This window comes from Mus musculus, chromosome X, assembly GCF_000001635.26.
Source record: "Mus musculus strain C57BL/6J chromosome X, GRCm38.p6 C57BL/6J".
Lineage (NCBI taxonomy): Eukaryota > Metazoa > Chordata > Mammalia > Rodentia > Muridae > Mus > Mus musculus.
This window is the reverse complement of record NC_000086.7, coordinates 153,214,408-153,235,168: the sequence shown is the minus strand read 5'-3', so window position 1 is coordinate 153,235,168 and position 20,761 is coordinate 153,214,408. Positions and strand designations below refer to the sequence as shown.

The window sequence follows — 20,761 nt, the reverse complement described above, 5'->3', positions numbered from 1 at the left end:
GTGAGCCACCATGTGGTTGCTGGGATTTGATTGACCTCCAGACTTTCAGAAGAACAGTCAGTTCTCTTACCCCCTGAGCCATCTCGACAGCCCAACTTCTTGCTCTTATAAGGCTCTTTTATTTCTTGACACTAAAATAGCCTTAGGTGCTCGTACTGGTGAGGGAAGGTGAGTGCTTTGCTAACCTTGCATCAAAATAAGGTTATAAAATTGCTCAAACAGTCCCTCGCATACATACCTAATGCCCTTTCTTTGCCTTTCTTTCCTCTCTGACTGATTAACAGCCAGCAGATTGGCTTGACTTTTTCTTCCCAATATCCTAATTAACTACAAGTTTTATTATGAAATATAATAGGAGCCGGGCGTGGTGGCGCACGCCTTTAGTCCTAGCACTCAGGAGGCAGAGGCAGGCGGATTTCTGAGTTCGAGGCCAGCCTGGTCTACAAAGTGAGTTCCAGGACAGCCAGGGCTATACAGAGAAACCCTGTCTCGAGAAAAAAAAAAAGGAAAAGAAAAGAAAAGAAAAAGAAAGATAATGGGAAAGTGCTTGTTTTCAGAGCCCTACTACTGAAGTTCAAATCCCAAATTTATCACTTCTTTGAGTTGTGGTTTTGGACAAGTAATTCTGCCACCTAGACCTTCTATTTTCTCATCTGAAAATGATGATGATTATAGTAATAGCAGCTAACTCGTTGTGAGGTTGTGCAATTAAATGATGTAATACACACTAGGGGGTGCAAAGAAGATTCTATTAATTTAGATAGTCTAAGTTTCCAATAAAAATACTATGCTCCCTGGAACTATTAAGAACCCTAACCTATCCCAGCACTTGGGAGGTAGAGGCAGACAGATTTCTGAGTTCCAGGACAGCCTAGCCTACAGATTGAGTTCCAGGACAGCCAGGGCTACACAGAGAAACCCTGTCTCAAAAAACAAACAAACAAACAAACAAACAAACCAACCAAAAAAATAACAAGGAACCCTAAGCTAGAAACTGCAAATTCTAAAGCCAACCCAAAGGTGCGCAGCTAGCGGGTCACAGCTTCTACCAATTAACCCAAAATTATCAGAATGGTAAAGTACATATGACAGATTCTAAGGGATAATAAAGGCAACTTGTTTATAAAAGGCATGCATGTCTTTGATTCTCATTCTCTCTCTCTCTCTCTCTCTCTCTCTCTCTCTCTCTCTCTCTCTCTCTCGGGGGGGGGGCATGTTTAAAGGCAGGCCAGGCAGATCTAGAGAGCAAGTTCCAGGACAGCCAGGGCTACGCAGAGAAACCCAAAACAAAACACAACAAGAGAATAAATGAACGAACGAATGAATGAAAAATGTTCTCCCCTGTCAATTTAGTAACCCCAAACTAATTTAAATCTTGTTTTTCTGACCTTCCATTGCGTTCCAAATTGTTTAAGACTATAGCTATTTAGAGGTCGTCTTACTAGATCATACAAACTCTGTATCTTGTTTATCATCAAACACTTTTCAATATCTGCACTATTTGCACTTTTTGCAATGTTGAATTGACTATATGTGGTTCTCCATTTAGTCATCCAGCGAACAAACAAAACATATCCTTGACTGATATGAAAGGCAGCTGTGCTATATAGTGTGAAGTGTTAGGTCTCAGAAACCCCAGACAGCAGGCTGAGATACCTATTAACATATCAAAGTGAAGTCAAGGCCAGTTCCCTCGGAGACGCTCAGCGCCAGTGGCTCCTCCCAGTTCTGGCAGCATTACTCAGTACCTGTGGCTCCGCACAGCATTTCTCACCCCGCCCCCTACCCTAAACCTCCAGCTCCCAGGGGCGGTCTTCCACGTCTTCCACGTCTCTTTCCCTAACCCTGATTCCTACAAAATACAGCCATTTTGGCTACACCACTCCCTTGGCCTTGGCCCTGGCTGCGCATAGGTAGGCTCCTCATCTCTTGCTCCTCCTCCTCTTTCTTCTCATGGTCCAGTTTACTCTGTCAGATATTTCCACCCAGGATTCTTCCCTCCCTCTCCTTTCACCCTTGTATCTACATTAAAATCGTCTCCATAGTCATGCCCTCCTTTATTTCTTTGTCTTTTTTTTTTCATTCAGAAAAAGATTGGATGTGTATTTTTAAGAAAATCTCCAAGTCCTGGGATATCATTGACTAGCCGCGTACCACAGAATCTGGAAGAAAATAATGCTGTTATTAGGCTTCTCTACATATACCCTAATATAGCTAAGAAGGTAGAGACTCTGACTACAAAACATTTCTTGTTAAAAAAAAAAAAAAGGAACAACCTCTGATAGTTCTTGATGTTAAAAAAAAAAGCCAATTTTGTATTTTTAGTGAAAATCGGATCAGGCATCGTAGTGGAAAGATTTCTGGCAGTCTGGCAACAAGAGTCAAATTGCTCTAAAACAGAGGTCACAAATCCACAATTCATAGGTTAATTGTGGTCAACAGATTTATTTTGTTTAGCCTACAGTATATATGTGCAGCTATATATACATGCATATGCCTGTCAAATTGAAGAGATTACAAGCATTGAAAAATTAAGACATTTCTCTATAAAATCATTTTCCATGTTTATGAAGACAACAGTTACACAATTGGCCATTAATCTGTTGGAAATAATCAGTGCCTATTGTCTTCTGATCTCTTGAGCTCACCATGGTCCCTACCTGCACATTTACCTCATTTATGCAATCACTTTGTCCTGAGAAGGCATTTTAGGTTTTAATCTTTAATAAATAGTAAATGACTAAGAGTTGGCCATTTGAAAGTTCCCAGTGTTCCTTAAATATCCAAGAGCAGTTCTTTTAGTATGGTTCCGAGGGACTTTGACAACATGATACTATGTGGCCTGGCAGATTTTGCAGAAAGCATACCATATCAATATGCCACGACTGTGCCACCTTTCTGACTTGAACACAGTGCCCAGAGAGAGGGAATAGAGGCAGCATGTAAGTTAGTTGCATTTAAGAAATATTTCTTGCATATTGATCAGGTGGGAAGAACTGTGTCAGGTACATAAAGTGTGTGTTTTCTTTCCCTCTAAAAGCTTCCAGTCAAAAATTCCCCATATGGTTTCTCCAATATTCCTTGTGGAAACTTAGTCTCTGAGAATTTGTTTATTCTTAAATATAACTCAGCCTGCTTTTCTTCCCTGTGACTCTACTGAAATGGTAATTTGGAAGATCCACAGTGAGCTCCACATTTCTAGATCCAATGGTCATTGTTCAGTCCTTGAGTTTCCTCGCTGTTCAGCAGCATTTGGTTTAATTGAATGGTGATGGTCTCTTGGCATTCTTTTCTTCATGATTTTTATACAGAACTACTCTTATGATTTTGCTTTTCCTTCACTGGCTGATCTTCAGACTGCTTTTCTCCCACTTCACTGAGCCCTAAACAATAGAGTAGCCTGGATTTCCCCTTTAACTTTCTGCTCTCTCTATATTGTCGTCTTATGAGATCTCACACAGTACTGTGGCTTTGAATCTGAGCTGATTCCTAAATTCCTAAATCTGTATCTCACATTTTTATTGGAAACTTAGACTACCTCCATATATAGGACTGGTTCTGAAGAAGCACTTTCTATTTACTGTATTACCGACATCACAATCAAAACTACTTGGAGAAGAAAGGGCTAATTTGGTCTACATGTCCTGCTCACAGTCCACTATAGAGGAAGAAACTCAAGCAGGGTGGGAACTCGGAGGCAGGGCTGGAGCAGAGACCAGGAAGCAACATTACTTCCTGGCTTGCCCCTCATAGTTTGCTCAGCTTCCTTTTTGATACTGTTCAAGACAAGCAGCCCAGGGGTGGCACTGCCTACATTATACTGGGCTCTCCCACATCATTAATTATCAAGAAAATTCTCTACAAACTTGGCTTCAGGAAATCTGATGGAGACACTTTCTCAGTTGAGGTCCCTTTTCCTAGGTGACTCTAACTTCTGTCAAGCTGGCAAAAAAACCTAACTAGGATGACTGACTGCTTGCCAATTTGACACACCAATATACCACTGATAAACCATAACCTTTTGTTTCTTTCATCGCCAGGATCTCATTAATATCAATACCACAATAAAAAAACACATTCCCGGTTTTTTTGGTTTTTTTTTTGTCTTTTTTCCTCAATAATTTATTTTCTTATTCATGTTACATTCCAGTCACAGTCCCACTTCCTTCTCTCCTCCCAGTCCCTCCCTTACAAGTCCCTCCCCAAAATGTCCTCAGAGAAGGGAGAGACCCCGTTGGGAAGGGAGATATAAAAACTGAAGTGGCCAACTCCTGTAGCCAGGGAGGGAGGATTTTTGGTTTTGTTTTTGTTTCCCAAGACAGGGTTTCTCTGTATAGCCCTGGCTGTCCTGGAACTCACTCTGAAGACCAGGCTGGCCTCAAACTCAGAAATCTGCCTGCCTCTACTTCACAAGTGCTGGAATTAAAGGCTTGCGCCACAACTGCCCAGCTAGGGAGGACTTCTAAAGAAGGGGAGGGGGACATCAATTTACCTACAAAACCTTCAGCTCAAAATCTGTCTTGCCCACATTCCAATTTTTTTTTTTTACTTTTTTTTTGGCTTTTTTTATTGGATATTTTCTTTATTCACATTTCAAATGTTATCCCCTTTCTCGGCTTCCCCTCCCCCCCATAAACACCCTATCACATCCTCCCTCCCCCTGTTTCTATGAGGGTGTTCCTGCACCCACCCACCAACTCCCACCTCCCTACCCTCAATTCTCCTATACTGGGGACTACTTCCTGCTGATTAAGGGCATCAAGTTCACTGGGGCAACTCCAATTTATTATACTTAACAAACAGCAACCAACATCATCCAAACATCAAACATCAGCAGCATCACCAGGAGCCAGGGTGGAGGGCTAGGAGCAGCAGCCACTGCCTCTCTTGGGACTTTAGCATTTATATACCCTCTGAAGAGTCCCCTAAATCCCAAACATAAACTATCTGTAGCTAGCAAAACCATGCCTCTGCCAGAGCATGAGACAAATCACAGCAGCTGTGGACAATCTGAAGCAGCCCAATACCCCACAGCTGGGATTAAAACAAAACCATATTCACATAACATTTCTGCATTTTTAAAGAAACCAAAATTCTCACCACACCGGACTTGTCTGGTTTTGCAGTCTTGCAAACTCAGGCCAGCTCCACTTTACACCTGCCACTGTTTTGCACAAGTGCCTCATGGTTTTGGTACCTCCAATAAGCTATGGTCTCCACTATAACTGAGGCTACACCTTTACAAACGGCCCGGCATATCTGTATGGATTCTAATTATGCTATTTGGTGACAAGCATCAAGATTTTCAACTCTGGGGTTCCCATTGCAACTGAGGCTGTCCCTTCACCAGTGGTATCCCCTGGCCTCTCACAGTGGCAAGGCTTAGGTATTCTCCACAATCCCTTTAATACTGCAGTTTGCATTACTGACAAAGCCCATAACATAGAGAAGACCCTTACGAGCTACCAAATTCCTCTGCCAGCTTGAGATGCAGCCTTGGTTCTGCTCTGGACCATGCTCTGTACACTGTCTCCTCATCCTGACCCCCAACCCCTGGCCTCGTTACCTAGCATCAGCTGCCCCAGGAAACAAAATGGTTCTGACCAATATAACTAATTATTAGAACTTTCCACATGTCCCATTTGATGTCATTATTATCCCTCTCCAATTGTGGGAAATGTGCCCTATTTTTCCACATCAGTTGTCTATGTTCCTAGGCAGTCATTTTGGAAACCAAAGATGCTCTAAATGCTACACTCTAAGTGCTACAGGTTCTTGATTTCATCTAACAAGATTTAATTTTTCTCTGACCACAGAGTCCTAAATAAAAATTTTGTTTTATGCCTTTTTTGGGGAGAAAAGAGTTCAATGGAAAGTTTTGCCCTTTTCTCCACCATTCGTTTCTTGTCAAAGTTAAAGACCTCTTGCCAAAGGCCTGAGGTCGGCATCCAGTGTCTTCCTTGATCACCTTGTTCATCTCAAAGGCATCAAGAGCTTGCTAATATAGGCCACTCTGACTGGTCAGATTGCACCAGGGATCTGGTTTGCCTTTGTTCCCCAGAAGTATATGCAGGCTGCCACACCCACCCAGCATTTACAGGGGTTCTGGGGATCTGAACTCTACAAATATAGACTGGCTGTGGTGGTATGAACCTATAATTTTACTCCTATGGAGGCTAAGGAGCAAGTTTGTATTATTAAGGCTAGAGTAGTATACACAGACTCTATCTTAAATGTATTTTAGAGGGTTTGTTTTTTAAAGATAGCGTCTATGTATACCACTATAAACATTTTATCATCTCTTTAATTTAAATGTAAGCAAATACCTAAAATTTACTACTTCAGTCTGAACTGCACTAGCATAATAAGGACAAAATTTAGGAGGCTTTTTAGAAAATAAATTAAGAATAAAAATGGACAGGACAACGTTCTGGAGTCAGTTCTGTCCTTCTACTACATGGGACCCAGGGATCAAACTTGGATTTTCAGGCTTGGTGGGTACCCTTACCCACTGATCCAATTCACCAATCCTAGAAAACTTTTGTAGATGTCCTTCAACAGAGGAATGGATACGAAAAACATGGTACATTTACACAATGGAGTACTACTCAGCTATTAAAAACAATGAATTTATGAAATTCTTAGGCAAATGGATGGATCTGGAGGATATCATCCTGAATGAGGCAACCCAATCACAAAAGAACACACATGATATGCACTCACTGATAAGTGTATATTAGCTCAGAAGCTCAGAATACCCAAGATACAATTTGTAAAACACATGAAACTCAAGAATAAGGAAGACCAAAGTGTAGAAACGTAGATCCTTCTTAGAAGGGGGAAGAAAATACCCATGGACAGAGTTACAGAGACAAAGTGTGGAGCAGAGACTGAAGGAAAGGCCATCCAGAGACTGCCCCATCTAGGGATCCATATCATATACAGTCACCAAACCCAGACACTATTGTGGATGCCAACAAGTGCTTGCTGACAGGAGCCTGATATAGCTGTCTCCTGAGGGGCTCTGCCAGTGCTTGACAAATACAGAAGTGGATGCTCACAGCCATCTATTGGACTGAGCAAATGGTCCCCAATGAAGGAACTAGAGAAAGTACCCAAGGAGCTGAAGGGGTTTGCAGTCCCATAGGAGGAACAACAATATGAATTAACCAGTACCCCCAGAGCTCCCAGGGACTAAACCACCAACCAAAGAATACACTTGGTGGGACTGATGGCTCCAGTTGCATATGTAGCAGAGGATGGCCTAGTTGGTCATCAGTGGGAGGAGAGGCCCCTGGTCCTGTGAAGGCTCTATGCCCCAGTGTAGGGGAATGCCAGGGCCAGGAAATGGGAGTGGATAGGTTGGTGAGCAGGGGGAGGAAGGAGGGGATAAGGGGTTTTCGGAGGGAAAACCAGGAAGGGGGTAACATATGAAAATATCTTTTTTTTTAAAGCCACTAAAGCCGGGCATGGTGGTGCACGCCTTTAATCCCAGCACTCGGGAGGCAGAGGCAGGCAGATTTCTGAGTTCAAGGCCAGCCCGGTCTATAAAGTGAGTTCCAGGACAGCCAGGGCTATACAGAGAAACCCTGTCTCGAAAAAACAAACAAACAAAAAAGCAAAAACAAAAACAAAAACAAAAAAAAAGCCACTAAAAAAAATCTAGAAGCCACATAATCTTTGTATTATTTAATCTTTTAATTTGGAACTAAAGGGAATGAATTCACAAATACATACCCAAGCACCTGTTTTACTTTAAACATTCACTTCTGTTTGCATAATGGAATGATAATAATAATAATAATAATAATAATAATAATAATAATAATAATAATACAGAGATCAGGTTGCAGCACAAGAATCATGCCCATTGTTTTCATCTTGGAGAAGCAAGTCTGACAGTGGCATCCTAAGAGCTGCTCGTGACTAAGTGTGAGAGACAGAGCAAAGGGATAGCTGGCTTTTCCATTCCAAAACAGGAAGGTAATGTGTAGAAAGACACTCACACTTCAACAGAGAAAAGTGTCTGTCTACAAGAAGCAGGACCACTAACGTGAGACATAACACTGAAATTCCTGCCGAGTCCTGAGTTCAGAATTTTAACACAGATTAATCCAAAGCACTGAAGATCAAGAAAATGCTCTCCCTTTGTAATAAGGATCTTCACAGGACTTAGAAGACAAACTCAGCTTCCCTGGTCCAGAAGTAAACTGGACTGTGGGGCTAACACTACCATCTTTACTCTGATGCCATAGTTCCTTTCCTTGTCTAGGAATCCGCCATGGGCAGCTCCTACCCATTATAAGTTAATTGGGTAGTTAATTAATTTTTAATTTTTAATCATTTGTCATTATCTTGTGTGGATGTGTATGCATATGTGTGTGTGTGTGTGTACAATGTGCTACGATTCTTCTGTGGAAGTCAGAGGACAACTTGCAAGAGTCAGTTCTCTCCTACTGTGTGCATTCCAAGGATTGAATTTAGGTGGTCTGAGTTGGCAGCAAGCACCTTTACCTGCTGAGCCATATTGCTTTTTTTCCTTCTTTCATGACACAGACTGTGTGATCCTCCTGACTATGGGGACTGCCAACACACAGAGGTCTTTTTCTTTTTGATTCACTATTGTGATTGCCTACATAGAGACAAGATTTCTTTAATTTTATTTATTTACTTATTTTTTTTTCAAGATAGGATTTCACTGTGTCACTGTATAGTCCTTCTTCTCCTGGAACTCACTCTGTAGATGAGGCTAGCCTTGAATTCACAGGGATCTGCCTCCCTCTGTATCTCAAGTGGAATTAAAGTCCTGCATCACCACTTCCTACCATACCTGTCCTTACTTCTTTATTTAAGCAACACTGTTTTGACAGTTATTTCTATTCTAGAATGCAAATGTAAGGAATAGGAAAATAGGAAAGGAAAAATATGGGCAAAGTGATCCACGGTATAATACTACAGTGTGTGTGTTGAAGTTTTAAGAACAATCAATCTAACAAAGGTTGAAATATGGTGTAGTATTTAATATTAATGTTTGCAAAGTGGTTAATGACATGGAGAATGACTTCAAATATACTACTAAAGCAAAACTCCATTAAAATGGAGTTTTTAATGCTGAGTTCGGATCTCTGATGTAAAAAGTCCATAGAAACTGTGCAGACATGTGTCCAACGTCTTTTCATTGCCACCACTGCGTCAGTGAGATGGGCTGTGATTTTCATCTAGTTCCTATCTTCTTTTTTTCCCCCAGATTTTAGAAAACATAATCAAGAGAAAATTTAATTGCAATCAGTTGCCTCTGTGGCCACTAGATTGGAATATAGATTGATGAGCATAGAAATACTGTTCTTAATTAAAGAAAAGGTGGTTAGCCGAGCGGTGGTGGCGCACGCCTTTGATCCCAGCACTCGGGAGGCAGAGGCAGGCGGATTTCTGAGTTCGAGGCCAGCCTGGTCTACAGAGTGAGTTCCAGGACAGCCAGGGCTACACAGAGAAACCCTGTCTCAAAAAAACAAAAAGAAAGAAAGGAAGAAAGAAAGAAAGAAAGAAAGAAAGAAAGAAAGAAAGAAAGAAAGAAAGGAAGAAAGAAAGAAAGAAAGAAAGAAAGAAAGAAAGAAAGAAAGAAAGAAAGAAAGAAGAAAGAAAAGATTTGAAACATTGTGATCCTACCTTAAAAGCAAATGCTAATGTTGAAGCAAATAAATAAATAAATAAAATATGAGGCAGAGACTATAGCTCTTGTAAAGAACTTACCCAGCTTGCATGAGTCTCCAGGTCCAGGTCCCAGCACCACAGAAAAGAGTTCTAAACATGGGTGCCAATTCTTCCTCATCCTGGATAATACAGAATAAAAGCCAATTTTGTCAAATGCCAGGATTGCAAGCTCTGAAAGTTAAGCTTTAAGCTTCAATGGTTAAAAAGTTTTGGAAAGGGGGCTGGAGAGATGGCTCAGCCATTAAAAGCACTGAGTGCTCTTTCAGAGGTTCTGAGTTCAATCCCCAGCAACCACATGGTGGCTCACAGGCATCCATAAAGAGATCTGACGCCCTCTTCTGATATGTCTGAAGACAGCTACAGTGTACTTACATATAATAATAAATAAATCTTTTTTTTAAAGTTTTGAAAAAACATATGCTTAAATGAATAAACTGCTGAGAAAGTCATAGGTAGCTTTCAAAGAAAGCCAATCCTAGTAAAGTAATTTCACTAATGATACTTTATTTTCAGAATTCTGCCCAGAAAGAAAAAGATAATAGCAGTTGATATTAATGGACCATAGACACTTCTGGCTATGGAACAAATTTAAGGACCCAGTGAATTCTACACACACCTGTGATGGGACGCTGTGCCAGAGAGAGATGAAATAAGTCCTTCTCCTGGAGAGGCTCCTAGTCTAAAGGCAGCCTTAGAGAATTGATTAACATACCTATTGTCAGCTCCCTAGGGAAAAAAGGACTTGAGGACAGCTGCAAGAAGAAATTATTGACTTGTGTTAGGCATTTGAAAGGGTAAATGTGATAAACTTTGTTGTTCTCTAAGGATATCTTTCAAGATTGTGCTGGTCAGTTCAGCTATTCAAGTGTGCAAAGTAGCAGGGTGTTTCTTCTCTTCCTATTCCAGATAAAGACACTTTCACAACCTGTCACTGATTAACGAGACAGAATTGTTGCCATTAAGTAAACCTGACTGTTCTGTGTGCCCCATGTAAATAGGTTTGTTTTTTGAAACTGGGGTTTTCCATTTAATTAAGAATGGTGAATTAAATGTCTGTCACTGTGAATGCCTGTTATTTTAAGTTAAACTGCCTAAAATGTGATTTGAAAAAAATCGGCATGCTTATAGTTTAAACTAGAAGCAATGGAAGGCGTTAGGGTTTATTGTCTGCTGCTGTATTTCTAATGACAGATGGTGCTTTAAGAAGTAATTATAGGAACTAGAGAGGACAGCTCAGGGGTCAAGAGAGCTTCCTTCTCTTGTAGAGGAGCAGAGCTGGGTTCCCAGTACATATGGTATAGTTCACAACTACTTGTGACTCCAGTTACAGAGGATCTAACTATTCTGGTCTCTGTCCTTGTACATGGGCATATGTATACACATACAAATAATTTTTAGAAAATCTTTCAAAAGATATCACTATAATTACAAGTAGACCGTGAGTGCTGTCTCAGTTAGGGTTTCTATTTCTGTGATAAGATACCACGACCAAAAAGGCAACATGCGGAGGGAGAGGTTTATTTCAGCACACACCTCTCAGGTTCATCAGCAAGGAACTCAGCGCAGGAACCAGGAGGCCAAAACTGGAGCAGGAGCCATGGAGGAATGCTGCTTACTGGTTCACTCTCCATGGCTTCCTTTCTTAAACACCTCAGGGCCACATGCCCAGGAGTGGCACCACTGACAGTGAGCGAGGCCATCCTATATCTATATCAATATGATCCTATATCTATAGGTTATTCCAGATCCTATATCAAGAAAATGACTCCACACACTGGCCCACAAGTCAATGTGATGGCAGCATTTTCTTCAGTTGAAGTTCTGTCCTCTCAGAGAACTCTCTACCTTGTGTCAAGTTGACAAAAAACTAGCCAGGACAAATGTGATAGTTGGCTTTTTTTTTTTCCACAATAGGATCACAATTTTATAAGGGCTTGGGAGTAGAATGGGGCATGACCAGCCTAACACCGCAACAGAAAAAGGCAGGCCCCAAACCTCTAGCCACAATTCAGAAAAGCAGGATGAGGCCTAGTGCACGCATGCACACACGCGCATGCTCCAGCTTCACCTCTTTTTCTAAGAATTAGGGTAAACAAGGACCAGGCATTTGAAGCTCCAGCTGGGCCACTAACACCAGGAGGAATGGGAAACTAGGTGTGAAGTGGTACTGCTTATTTCTTTAGCCTAAGAAAGCAGAGGATAAGCTCCCTGGGAATGCCTCCTCAACCCCAAGGTTGCAGGTTCTGGGCAGAGCATGCTGAAACCGGCAAGAGCAACTGATAGAAAAGTAGGGCCAGACTTGGAGCTAGTCCCTCTGAGTCTACTTCAGAGCCACAGGACACTCCTTTCACGGCCATATTGGCTGATCTACAGGGGAATGCACGTGGGCATGTGCTGAACCCTACCACGACATAGTCTCAAAGAGCTGAGATCTGGCCAGAGGGTCAGGCAATCTGTCCTGCTTTGGGAAGAGGCTTTTGGAAAGTGTCTGACTATAAGGTCTTGCTTGCCCTTTTTTCCCCCTTTGTCTCCATCCCCCCCCCCAGCCCCACCCCAACAATAAACCTCTGCCACATGGGGGAAAAAATAGGATGAAAGTTCTTAAGAGGGGTAAAGGAGCCAGGAACAGTGACACACACCTTAAATGAGTGAAGGTCCGGGCTGGAGAGATGGCTCAGTAGTTAAGAGCACTGGCTGCTCTTCCAAAGGTCCTGAGTTCAATTCCCAGCAACCACATGGTGGCTCACAACCATCTGTAATGAGATCTGATGTCCTCTTCTGGTGTGTGTCTGAAGACAGCTACAGTGTGCTCATATAAGTAAAATAAATTTAAAAAAAATAAGTGAAGGTTCTTGCCCTACAACTCTGCTGACCTGAGTTGGATCCCTGGGACCCATAGAAAAGTGAAAGGAGACGAGGTTTCCTCTAACCTCTACATATATGCTATGGCACATTACACCCATCATGCACACATACAATTTTTTTCATTTTCTTTTTTTTAACGGGAAAAGGGAAATAAACAAGGTGGGACTTCATTTGCTTTGCTTGGCACCTGAAGAGCCAGCTTGGGCCAGTCATGATGATACACGCTTTTCATCTCAGCACTTATTAAACAGAGGCAGGAGGATCTCTGTGAATTAGAGTACTTGGTCTACTTAGCAAGACCTTGTCTCAAAGAGAGAACGTGGGAGCAGCAGCTTGGGTGGTATCATTGAGTGAGGATTACCTCTAAGTACCCAGTCAGCAGGTCTATCTACACATCAGGATGACACAGGAGCCCAAGAGTTTGGCAGGACAGCTTCACCCTGCTCCTGTTCATCTTGCCCCCTTTCCATAATGGCTCTAAACCAGTGCTCGACACTAGAACTTTCTGCAACTACAGCCACTTGAAATGTAACTATATACCGGGCATGGTGGCACACACCTTTAATCCCAGCACTAGGGAGGCAGAGGCAGACGGATTTTTGAGTTCGAGGCCAACCTGGTCTACAGAGTGAGTTCCAGGACAGCCAGGACTACACAGAGAAACCCTGTCTCGAAAAAACAAAACAAAACCAAAAAAAAGAGAGAAAGAAATGTAACTATACAACTAAGGAAGTACGTTTTAATATAATTAGCACAATTTAAAATTGTGTAGAGCCAGTCCAGTCTACAGAGCAAGCTCTATGCCAGTGAGGGGTACACAGTGAGACCTGACCTCAAAAATAAATACGTAGAAATAATTGTGGGGCCGAGGGAGGGGCTCGGCTTAAGAAAGCATCTGTTTAGCCTGAACTCAATATCCAGCACCAAGAAAAGAAGGGAGGGGAAGAGGAAGTTCAGCTGCAGTGGTTCATGGCTGTTGCATTAAACAATGCAGGTCTAGGCAGCCACTTTGATGGGTGTTGTTTTCTTTGGACAGTCACTTTGGATGACCCCTCTCCCGCCCCCCAATAAGCAGGTTACATCCACGGGGAAGGCACAGAGCTCTGCTTTGCCTGCCTACTCCTGCCCTGAAACACAGTGGCAGTGCTACCTTGAGCTGGCCTACAACCATGCTGATGATGCAGCTCTCTGGTGTAGGCTGGTGGTCCTGCGCTGTTGACACTATGCTGAATTTTCTGGAACGGGAGGCTAGATAGCTTCTCCTCCACGGCAGCTTTCCCCTGGGACTGCTGTCCTTCCCACTTAAGGCATGATGACTCAATCAATGTAAATTGCGCCTAGCTGGGTTCTGCCGTTATCAAATCACTGATAGTAATGCCGAATAAAGCTGGATCCAATCTGCTGCCAACCTGGCTTGTCTCCCTTCCTGGAGAGTCACCCACCTCACTGAGACCCGTGGGGCTGGCATGATGGTGGCAGCGGCGGCGGCAACCCAGCATGGTCTGCGACTGTCGATAGCCGACATTTCTCAAAATATAAAATTCTTTTCTTTTGTGTGTTATACTTGAAAGCTTTTTAAGAAGGGCTGGAGAGATGGCTCAGCAGTTAATATAACTGACTTCCAGAGGTCCTGAGTTCAAATCCCAGCAACCACATGTTGGCTCACAACCATCTGTAATGGGGATCCAATGCCCTCTTCTGGTGTGTGTCTGAAGACAGTGACAGTGTACTCACCGACATGAAATAAGTAAATACATCTTTTTTTTTTTAAAAGAAGGCTTTTAAATATTTTCATGGCAAAAAAAAAAAATCATGAATTTATAGTAGAAGCCAGAGTGATTAGCAACTAAAAGCTGTGAAGATGTATGGACCATCAGCAGCATAATCTGTGCTTTGGTTTGTTTTTTATTTTGTTTTTGTTTTTGTTTTGTTTTGTTTTTTGTTTTTCGAGATAGGGTTTGTCTGTGTAGCCATGGCTATCCTGGAGCTCACTCTGTAGACCAGACTGGTCTCGAACTAAGAAATTAGCCTGCCTCTGCCTCCCAAGTGCTGGGATTAAAGGTGAGCGCCACCACGCCCAGCTGGTTTGGTTTTTTGAGACAGGTTTTTTGGATGTAATAGAGCTTCTGCTGTCCTGGAACTCATTCAGTAGACAAGGCTGGCCTCAAACTCACTGAGAACTGCCTGCCTCTGCCTCATGAATGCTGGGATTAAAGGGGTAGACCACCATTCTGGGCACAATCTATGCTCTTAACCTCTTAGAGTCAATCCTGCTAAAGAGTACCACTGAGGCAAAGGAATGCTGTAATTAATTAACATGAGCTCTCACAAGGAATTCCACCTTAAAGCCTGCATTATCTTCAGCATTTCTTCCTGACTAAAGGGAGGGGTAGTCCTATTGTGTCTCCTTTAAACATTTGGAAATAGGTTCAGAAAGGTTAAAAAAAAACTTGCTCCAAATGGCAGAAGTAAAAATGTCCTGTGCGGCAAACATGGCTACCAAGCTCTCCATCCGTCTATTAGCCTGATGTTGCTATTACACACTTGCCCGCGATCTCACTCCATCCATGGTTTCCATTAGCATTGCTCTATGTGTTTATTGTCATGTCTGAATTTCCTTGACTTGAACCTTTTTTCCTGAGCATCAGATCTCTATCTGGGCCTTCCATTTACTCACCTGCCTAAACCCGTGTTCTCTTTTCCTCTCCCACATCTGAGTAAGTCACGCTGACTTTACTTCTAATATTTTAAAATAAAATGTATCATTATTATTCTTTTTTTAAAGATTTATTTATTATTATATGTAAGTACACTGTAGCTGTCTTCAGACACACCAGAAGAGGGAGTCAGATCTTGTTACGGATGGTTATGAGCAGCCATGTGGTTGCTGGGATTTGAACTCTGGATCTTCGGAAGAGCAGTCGGGTGCTCTTACCCACTGAGCCATCTCTTCAGCCCCCATTATTATTCTTGATGCGCGCGCACGTGTGTATGTGTGTGTGTGCTCATTCCATGGTGTGCCCCATGGAGGCCAGAGGAGATCTTTGTGTAATTGGTTCTTACCTAGCCTCCGTTTATGTAAGTTTTGGATAGCAAACTCAGGTTGCCAGGCTTTCAAGTCAGTGCTTTTATATGCTGAGTCATTTCCCTGCACACACTCCTAACAGTTTTAAAATCTGGCTCTTCTTTTTGACCCCTAGTTACTCTATCTTTTCATGAAGGATGAAAGGCACCAAGACCTCAACCCTATCTTCCTAGGGCTCCCCTTTGCCCTATATATTTCAGGCACAAGAAATCATTGTGTTTTTTCTAAATGTCGTGGGAGAGGTATTTATTTCATGCCTGTGTCTTATCTGTCTTTGTTCCAAGCATGCACTGTTCTTCCATGACCATAACAAGTGTGTGTGTGTGTGTGTGTGTGTGTGTGATTTCTCCACTGGTGAAATGAGACAATTCAAGCCAGATTCTCTTAAATGCTGGTTGGTAAGCTGCTCTTAAGAAATGAGGCCAGGGAAGTCATCATGGGGAGGAAGGAGAGGGAGGAGGGAGAGAAAGAGAGAGAAGGAGGGGCTGGAGAGATGGCTCAGTGGTTAAGAGCACCGACTGTTCTTCTGAAGGTCCTGAGTTCATGTCTCAGCAACCACATGGTGGCTCACAACCATCCGTAATGAGATCTGACGTCCTCTTCTGGTGCATCTGAAGACAGCTACAGTGTACTTAGATATAATAATAAATAAATCTTTAGAGAGAGAGAGGGAGAGGAGGAGGGAGAAAGGGAGGGAGGGAGGGAGGGAGGGAGGGAGGGAGGGAGGGAGGGAGTAGAGAGGAAGATGGGGATGGGGAGAGAAGAGGGAGCGGGAGGAGAGGGAAGGGTAGAAAGAAAGAGTTTGCAAAATGTTTGGATTATATAGGGAAGAGCCTCTGGGGGAAAGAGCAGCCCAGCCCCTGGGCTGGAAAGTTCAAGGTTGGGGGCAGGGTATGCTGGGTAGGGACTGAGGGATGCTGGGAGAACCTGGAGGTCAGGTCTGCTTTGATATATAAAATATGTACCTCAGTTCCTTGTCCGGGGGTTTGAAATCAAATATCCCAGTCTTTTGTTGATAATAAATAAGGCGTTCCATAATCATCTATGACTACTTCCTGCTGATATTGAGGCATGGTTTTGAGGTATAGGCCAAAAGCTGGATTGTTGGCCAAGTCTGGGAAGGGTTGAGTATTTCACTGCGTCCAAGTTGTAGGACCATCTCACGGTAGGAGTGTAGGCCCAGTTGAGGCAGTCTGTGAGGCTGGGCCAGAGCACCTGTGAGGAACTGTTTTGGAGCTTTCCTGGATGCAGGTTCTCAGGGACTACCTGGCTGTTAGGGCCAGAAGATAAAGCTCGGGCGTTTAGGAAGAAAGCCTTTTTCTTGGGTGTACATTTGAAACTCTTAGGGCCCTGGCTTTGTGAGGGGGTTCCCAGAACCAGAGAAAGGAAAATAGACCCCACCCTCAAGAATAGGCAGGTGGGGAGAGAAAGAGGCTGTTAAATTAACAATAATTATCTTGAGTCCATTTGGCCTGTGAGAGGCAGATTCCCTAAAGCTGATAAGAATCTTTTTAAGTTTTAAAATAAAAGATAAATCACTTTCCTATCACTATCTGAAGTTTTTTCACATTCTCTAACTTTCATAACTTGAATTACCAACCTCATTTACTTTCCTAGACCTTCAAACTCTTTCTTAGACCCTCAAATACTTTCTTGGAAGCTTTCATATCCTCAGAGCTTACATAAACTTTAAACTTTATACCTTTTCCTATCCAGTTATTGACCATGAGACACAGGTGGTTGATCATTGGGAGATGTCTTTGAAAAGTCAGTTTCTTTATCTAAAGGATAAAGTTATTTCTTTCACTAGAGGGGGTTCCGTCCACCCCTGCAACAGAAGTTGGTGATGGAACTGTGGGACCAGAGTGTGAGGTTAAGACAGAGTAAGTAGCTCCTGTGTCCATCAGAAATGAGCTGGACTCACCCACTACCTGTAGCATTACTTCAGAGATTTGTCTTCACAGGGTTGGACGTTAAAGGACTCAGCAGTTTAAGGAACTCTCAGCTTTTCCAGAACACCTGAGTTCAGTTCCTAGCACCCACATCCAGCAGCTCACAACCAACTGTAAGTCCAACTCCAAGAATTGGATGCCTCTGGCCTTTGCAGCTACCTATTCTCACATCAACATACACAGAGAGAGATGCACAACCTGTACATAATAAAAATAAAATAAAATAATTCTCCCTAAATAAGTTGTCTTTCTAAAATACAATACTTATGTCATAGTTTATATAAATTTAAAGATTCTTATAGACCATTGTGGAATCCATAAATAATATATCTGATCAATGACTCATTTTGTAAAATGAACACATGTGACAGTGTTTCTATGCTTGTAGAATTATTGCTACTACAAGGATAACCTACACTTAAGCACCTAGTTTGCTGTAACCGTGAAATGAGCTTTGAAGATACTAACACATATAGTATATAAAGGAGGCAATATATGACAAGGCTGGAACAAGGATCTCCATAGGAATACATGTGCTTTGAATCACTATCTAATATATGATGCCTTTTCTACCCAAACTAGAATTCATATGTGTAGGTATCAAGGAATGGCAATAAGAATGTACCCACAGTCACGCAATGCAAACATTTTGTCTCTTCTGTGTTTTTAGTTTTGTTTTGCTAGATTGTAGAGGAAAAAAAGCTCTCCCCCTCCCCTTCCCTCTTCCCCCTCTCCTTCTCCCTCTCCCTCTCCCCCACCCCACATGAGGTGAGGAGGCAGGGCTCATGTTGGTTTCTTTGGCGACTCCTTACACACTTTTCTTACAGTGCCTTTATTACAGCTTTTATATCAGAGTCATTCTAGCCTCCTAGAGTATGTTAGAATTATTTTTTCCTCATCAATGCTTTAAGTGGTTAGCACAGATTCATGTCAATTCTTTTAAAACATGTTTTAGATATCAGATCCAGAGGTTATTTTCTTAATTCTACTTGTCCTTTCAATACTCACATTAGGCACAATGTTTTATGCCGATAATAATATTTATAGATATCCAAGCTCAAGGAGACACCGGTCTGTTGCCTCCAAGCTATATAACATGACAAAATGGGATTTCTATCAATGACCCAGACACCAGAGGAGTCACTGTCTCAACTGTCTCACCAAATACCCCCAACTGAGCTTGAGTCCTGTCAGCTATGAGCTTGCCTTGAGCCTAGGACAACCAGGCTTAACTACTGGAAGTAGTTGCTTCCCTTTGCTCCACAAGGGAGCTACACTGCCTGCTGTCCACAGGTGAGAGGGTGGGAGGGGTTGGACCCAGTATACAAGACCATTTTAGATCTGCTGTGAGAATGATGTTGGCAAGTGCTCCCTATGTTCTCGTTCTCAGATAGTATTTCTTCATCTGGGTTCTTGTATGGGCAGGAATAGTCTCAGATTGCAGATCATAGGAACTGGAGTCAATATTCAAGGTGATTTCAAGGTTTATAGCTAGGACTGAGATTTATGTGCCTGTCACCTAAGGCATAAATAAGCATAGCTCCTACCAGGTGCCTTGGCAGATAGTTCTCATAAAAGAACTAAGGCCCAGTGGGGGAAAACTAAGTCCACAGAATAGCTATTTCTGGGTCTGGAGATAGGACTGCAGTTAATGAATCTGTCGTCTGGGTTAGGTCTCTGCTCTCAAAAGACGTCTGCTAGGTCATGAGTGCTACAAAGATATCAGAAATACCTACCTCAATTCCAAAACTCTCAAAAATGCACTTTTATCCACAGATGTCTATGAATTTATTTTTGCTATTGGAAAATATAAGCAGGTGACCTCCTATTCTGAGATCATGTTGGCACTGCTCCTCCATGAGGCTTGAGCTACATGTATTTCTGAGTATAATAACACCGAATACTTCTTTACAACACAGCCAGCTGGGTCTACCATTTGGCAAACTGCTTACAAATATCCTCTATTGAATATGCTAAGTTTTAATTGATTTATTGCTTTCTACCCTTCCAGTATTTATAAGGAATTTTAATTGAAATTTCATTAAAATGTACAAATAATTTGAGAGATAATATTGTTTTTATACTAGGTTGTCTTAGTCATGCATATGACAGATAGTTCCACATTGTCAGGCCTTCTTTGTTAAAAATAGCTCATTAAAATATAACTTATGGGCTGGAGAGATGGCTCAGCGGTTAAGAGCACTGACTGCTCTTCGGAAGGTCCTGAGTTCAAATCCCAGCAACCACATGGTGGCTTACAACCATCTGTAATGAGATCTGACGCCCTCTTCTGGTGTGTCTGAAGACAGCTACAGTGTACTTACATATAACAATAAATAAATCTCAAAAATATATACTTACTTACCATAATATTTGCCCATTTTAAATATCAAGTTTATTCCACTTTTGACTTGCCATTATTATTTAACCTCACTTAATGTTTGTACACTCATTATGTCAAAATAATAGTTTGTCTTTTCAATTTTTATACTAATAATTTGTTTGAGTAGTAATTCATGCTTAATATTGGTCTTATAATACTTTTATTTTAGGTTTAACACAACCAATTTAGTTATAAATACACTGAATTTTGGTTTTACCCATTACTTTATGAATTTTAGAAATACTTCTAAAATAAAATGCTGTTGTTTTAGTATTATGCAAAATAAATACTGGTATGTCTCTTTGGATATTTGTAGTGCCCTCCAAACATTTATCTAGAAGTCTGACGATAAAAGAGCTCAGACTGAACACAGAAGTGAAGTCTGAAACACATGGAGAAACCATGAGAAGTAGCACTAGCTGCAGGAAACTACCCAAATTGGAGATTGGCTACGGAGAGTGAGAAGGACTTTGAGATAATTGTCATTATGATAACAGAGGACCTTCATTAGGAGTATCCAGGCGAATAACCAGCTCTCTACATCATATCTATACTCATACAAGAGCAGTGGATATTGGGACAAAAGCCAAAGAGGCAAGGCAATGAGGCCTGTACCTAATGAGGGACCCTTATATTCAGAAAGCAGTCTATTACCACACTTTCCAGTTTGATCTGCTTCCTCCCACACCTCTGCTGGTCATAAGTGGAGACTATCATTTGGAGATAGTCTAACAGGAAATGAACCTCGGTCCTCTGCAAAAGCAG

The 20,761-nt window shown here is 41.9% G+C and overlaps 1 protein-coding gene across 1 annotated transcript in view; it reads right to left on the bottom strand.

The window, feature by feature from the left end:
• Nucleotides 1–9,830, bottom strand: part of Klf8 (Kruppel-like factor 8) — a 173,587-nt gene extending 163,757 nt beyond the window's left edge. The window contains exon 1 of the mRNA XM_017318503.1: nt 9,751–9,830. The gene's annotated coding sequence lies outside the window, so the exon portion shown is untranslated. The remainder of the gene's footprint in view (nt 1–9,750) is intronic.
• Between the last annotated feature and the right edge of the window lie 10,931 nt (nt 9,831–20,761).